The sequence below is a fragment of the Procambarus clarkii genome, chromosome 3 (assembly GCF_040958095.1).
Source record: "Procambarus clarkii isolate CNS0578487 chromosome 3, FALCON_Pclarkii_2.0, whole genome shotgun sequence".
NCBI classification, from domain to species: domain Eukaryota; kingdom Metazoa; phylum Arthropoda; class Malacostraca; order Decapoda; family Cambaridae; genus Procambarus; species Procambarus clarkii.
Window position 1 is genome coordinate 42,470,274 of NC_091152.1, and position 6,172 is coordinate 42,476,445.

Consider the following 6,172-nt stretch of genomic DNA (forward strand, 5'->3'; position numbering starts at 1 on the left):
CTTATTAGGCAAATCGGGCCTTGAATAGTAGGCTGAGAAGTGAGTTCTGGCTGCTAGGTACGACATATATATATATATATATATATATATATATATATATATATATATATATATATATATATATATATATATATATATATATATATATATATATATATATATATATATATATATATATATATATATATATATATGTCGTACCTAGCAGCCAGAACGCACTTCTCAGCCTACTATGCAAGGCCTGATTTGCCTAATAAGCCAAGTTTTCCTGATTTAATATATTTTCTCTAATTTTTTTCTTATGAAATGATAAAGCTACCCATTCCATTATGTATGAGGTCAATTTTTTTCTATTGGAGTTAAAATTAACGTAGATATATGACCGAACATAACCAACCCTACCTAACCTAACCTATCTTTATAGGTTAGGTTAGGTTAGGTAGCCGAAAAAGTTAGGTTAGGTTAGGTAGGTTAGGTAGTCGAAAAACAATTAATTCATGAAAACTTGGCTTATTAGGCAAATTGGGCCTTGCATAGTAGGCTGAGAAGTGCGTTCTGGCTAATAGGTACGACATACATATATATATATATATATATATATATATATATATATATATATATATATATATATATATATATATATATATATATATATATATATATATATTATTAAATATGTCCGAAAAAGTAAGATTAATAATTCTAACACGAATTTTCTCAATCTTTCGTACATTTCTTTTCACTGTTGGAGGTAATTCAAAAATCAATTCTCCAAAATTCATTTTTATTTCTAGTCTGACGCGACACGAGCGCGTTTCGTAAAACTTATTACATTTTCAAAGACTTTAGTTTACAAATACACAACTGAATAGAACTTACACATCTCCGGTTTTGTTTATATCTACATTTGAGTGAGGTGGATGGGGTGAGGTGGCATTAATAGGGTATTAATTTCATCAACACAAGACAGAACAAGAGGTGGCATTAATAGGGTATTAATTTCATCAGCACAAGACAGAACACGAAACAATGGGTATTGAAATGGAAGTGATTGTAGAAAGCCTATTGGTCCATATTTCTTGATGCTTCTATATTGGAGCGGAGTCTTGAGGTGGGTAGAATATAGTTGTGCATTAATTGGCTGTTGATTGCTGGTGTTGACTTCTTAATGTGTAGTGCCTCGCAAACGTCAAGCCGCCTGCTATCGCTGTATCTATCGATGATTTCTGTGTTGTTTACTAGGATTTCTCTGGCGATGGTTTGGTTGTGGGAAGAGATTATATGTTCCTTAATGGAGCCCTGTTGTTTATGCATCGTTAAACGCCTAGAAAGAGATGTTGTTGTCTTGCCTATATACTGGGTTTTTTGGAGCTTACAGTCCCCAAGTGGGCATTTGAAGGCATAGACGACGTTGGTCTCTTTTAAAGCGTTCTGCTTTGTGTCTGGAGAGTTTCTCATGAGTAGGTTGGCCGTTTTTCTGGTTGTATAGTAAATCGTCAGTTGTATCCTCTGATTTTTGTCTGTAGGGATAACGTTTCTATTAACAATATCTTTCAGGACCCTTTCCTCTGTTTTATGAGCTGTGGAAAAGAAGTTCCTGTAAAATAGTCTAATAGGGGGTATAGGTGTTGTGTTAGTTGTCTCTTCAGAGGTTGCATGGCGTTTCACTTTCCTTCTTATGATGTCTTCGACGAAACCATTGGAGAAGCCGTTGTTGACTAGGACCTGCCTTACCGTACAGAGTTCTTCATCGACTTGCTTCCATTCTGAGCTGTGGCTTAGAGCACGGTCGACATATGCGTTAACAACACTCCTCTTGTACCTGTCTGGGCAGTCGCTGTTGGCATTTAGGCACATTCCTATGTTCGTTTCTACAGCTCATAAAACAGAGGAAAGGGTCCTGAAAGATATTGTTAATAGAAACGTTTTCCCTACAGACAAAAATCAGAGGATACAACTGACGATTTACTATAAAACCAGAAAAACGGCCAACCTACTCATGAGAAACTCTCCAGACACAAAGCAGAACGCTTTAAAAGAGACCAACGTCGTCTATGCCTTCAAATGCCCACTTGGGGACTGTAAGCTCCAAAAAACCCAGTATATAGGCAAGACAACAACATCTCTTTCTAGGCGTTTAACGATGCATAAACAACAGGGCTCCATTAAGGAACATATAATCTCTTCCCACAACCAAACCATCGCCAGAGAAATCCTAGTAAACAACACAGAAATCATTGATAGATACAGCGATAGCAGGCGGCTTGACGTTTGCGAGGCACTACACATTAAGAAGTCAACACCAGCAATCAACAGCCAATTAATGCACAACTATATTCTACCCACCTCAAGACTCCACTCCAATATAGAAGCATCAAGAAATATGGACCAATAGGCTTTCTACAATCACTTCCATTTCAATACCCATTTTTTCGTGTTCTGTCTTGTGTTGATGAAATTAATACCCTATTAATGCCACCTCTTGTTCTGTCTTGTGTTGATGAAATTAATACCCTATTAATGCCACCTCACCCCATCCACCTCACTCAAATGTAGATATAAACAAAACCGGAGATGTGTAAGTTCTATTCTGTTGTGTATTTGTAAACTAAAGTCTTTGAAAATGTAATAAGTTTTACGAAACGCGCTCGTGTCGCGTCAGACTAGAAATAAAAATGAATTTTGGAGAATTGATTTTTGAATTACCTCCAACAGTGAAAAGAAATGTACGAAAGATTGAGAAAATTCGTGTTAGAATTATTAATCTTACTTTTTCGGTCATATTTAATAATATATGTCTACAGGAAAGACTGCTACCAAAATATACTAATATATATATATATATATTTTTTCTTGACTTTTAAATTAATAAATATATGATAAAATTAGTTTGGAATCAGTTATGTTCAGTAAACGGCTTTTAAAAAACTCTTCATATTTTGTGAATTCCATTGTCCGAATTCATATTTTTGTGTACATAGAATTCACATAGAAATATTGCATATTAAAAGCAATATTTACTAGAAATCAGTTGGAATCTGCTGTGAGTTTTCCATTTCACTGAATACAAACATTTATTTTATAGCTGACTATTCGATGTGCAAATACAGAAATATAAAATATAGAGATAAACACCATTTACATGTTGTTTTATCGTTACTACTTTTCAAGTTTTATATGTGACGTAAAAGGTTTTAACAACTCAGAACTGATTTTCTCTCTGATGTCAAGTTCTTTTTGTAATGTCTATTGTAAAACACATTATATGTGAAGGAGAGTAATATGAGACAGGAGCCTTGCAACACACTGTGCAACTCTCAAAGTTGCTACGAAACAATACTATTTACATCTTGGGTTTGTGATTGCAAAATATTATTTCTGAATTATTTTTGAGTGTTGGTTAAATAGCAATATTGTGATGTTGTCATTGTACTGATGTTAGCCCCCCCCCCCCATGATTGTGTATTGTCTTGTCCACACAAGTGTTATCTGGCTTTGTTAGGCAGTTAATTGTTATATATGCTCCTTGTTATATATGCTCCTTGTTATATATGTGCCTTGTTATATATGCGCCCTGTTATATATGTGCCCTGTTATATATGCTCCTTGTTATATATGCTCCTTGTTATATATGCGCCTTGTTATATATGCTCCTTGTTATATATGCACCTTGTTATATATGCTCCTTGTTATATATGCACCTTGTTATATATGCACCTTGTTATATATGCACCTTGTTATATATGCTCCTTGTTATATATGCACCTTGTTATATATGCACCTTGTTATATATGCACCTTGTTATATATGCACCTTGTTATATATGCTCCTTGTTATATATGCTCCTTGTTATATATGCTCCTTGTTATATATGCACCTTGTTATATATGCACCTTGTTATATATGCACCTTGTTATATATGCACCTTGTTATATATGCTCCTTGTTATATATGCACCTTGTTATATATGCACCTTGTTATATATGCTCCTTGTTATATATGCTCCTTGTTATATATGCACCTTGTTATATATGCTCCTTGTTATATATGCACCTTGTTATATATGCACCTTGTTATATATGCTCCTTGTTATATATGCTCCTTGTTATATATGCACCTTGTTATATATGCTCCTTGTTATATATGCACCTTGTTATATATGCACCTTGTTATATATGCTCCTTGTTATATATGCTCCTTGTTATATATGCACCTTGTTATATATGCTCCTTGTTATATATGCTCCTTGTTATATATGCGCCTTGTTATATATGCTCCTTGTTATATATGCTCCTTGTTATATATGCTCCTTGTTATATATGCACCTTGTTATATATGCTCCTTGTTATATATGCTCCTTGTTATATATGCACCTTGTTATATATGCTCCTTGTTATATATGCACCTTGTTATATATGCACCTTGTTATATATGCACCTTGTTATATATGCTCCTTGTTATATATGCTCCTTGTTATATATGCACCTTGTTATATATGCTCCTTGTTATATATGCTCCTTGTTATATATGCACCTTGTTATATATGCTCCTTGTTATATATGCTCCTTGTTATATATGCTCCTTTTTCATAATTATTCATATCGTGCCTGAAGGGAAGGGAACTATCAGTGGAAAGCGCCAAGCCATGTCGACTGTATAACACCGGGAAGGGATTATGATAAGGATTTGGGATGGGACGGGGGAAAGGAATGGTGCCCAACCATTTGGACGGTCGGGGATTGAACGCCGACATCAATTGGATTTCTTTTCTTTGCTGCTTTAAATTGATAAGTTCAAATTTATACTTCAACTGATTTGTTTGTTAGTGGCAGCTGAGGTTAGTATATTCCGAGAGGTCTTCTCCATTCTCGGTGTGTGTACACTGAGCAATACTTTAGTCCTTGACAGTGCTCAGGACTCACCCGCTCCTCTGGCAAATTACGTCTCAACTTGGCTGTTTACCCGTATGGTCGAAAATGGAGGAAATTTGAAAATACAAAAATTCGAAAATAAATTTGGGATTTTTTTTTTCCAAAACGGTAAGTGAAGGGTCCTCTGGTAGGTTAGGAGTGCAGGAAAGTTTCCTAAAGTTTCAAAATGTCTTTAAACCGATAATTGAAAGTTTCCTCTCATAACCTTACCGAGTAAGCTGTAGGACTCAAACAGAAAACGGGACAGTACATCACTTTCGTGACCCGATTTCATTTTGAATTACGTCCATTTTTGGACATAGTGCTCATACAAGCGGAAGACGACGGTATTTTTAAGAGGACGGGTTGGAGGACTAGAGTATACTTGATTATTAATGTATTAGCGTTGTTATAGCCTTAACAACCCTTCAGCTTAATATCCTTTTACCAATCATCAAAATACTGAAAGTTTAAATTAAACTTGTAAGGCATCCACGCCAGCACATGAAGGTTGGAACGAGGGACACACAAGCATCACGGCTGGTGAAGAATTCTTATCCATCACGCACGTCAAGAATGATTAAGTAATTATGAAAAGAATGCATCAAGCCGGAGAGAGGCTGTAGCACCATCTATCAGAAGTAACAATAAGTTGCTGATCATTAAATTTATCCAGTAACAACCAGAGATGTCCAGCTGCGGTATCCACCAGCAGTTACCCAACATAACAATAAATAAATAAATGTTTATTCAAGTAGAAGTAAATACATTCAAATTGCGTTACAATCAGAATGTTGGATTTCTCGATAGTGCCAGTACATACTATGCCTAAAGCCACTAATACACACAGCGTTTCCCACAAGAACCATCGGGCACCATTTGTGATGAACTACGCAAACAACAGAAGCAGTCCAGTATTATGGAAGGATTATATACTTATGTTCAAGGAAAGTTAGATGTTAACGACCTGGACACTTACTATATGTTACCAGCGTCTTGGATCTTGTTACATACAGCAAAAGAGATTGTTTGGCCATTGGAACTCACCTGCTTCCTTAATGACTGTATCAGAGTGGTAGAGAAAAGTCAACTAGTAGTCCTTAATAGCCGAGGATGTACAGTGCCCAAGAGGCAGACCAGAATGGTAAGAAATACCTTCATGTTAACAAATGTTTACACAAATATAGAAATTGGTGTGGGAACCGACCTGTGAGATTTATTTTTATTTAATTTATATGAATTTATATTGAATTTATATTTAC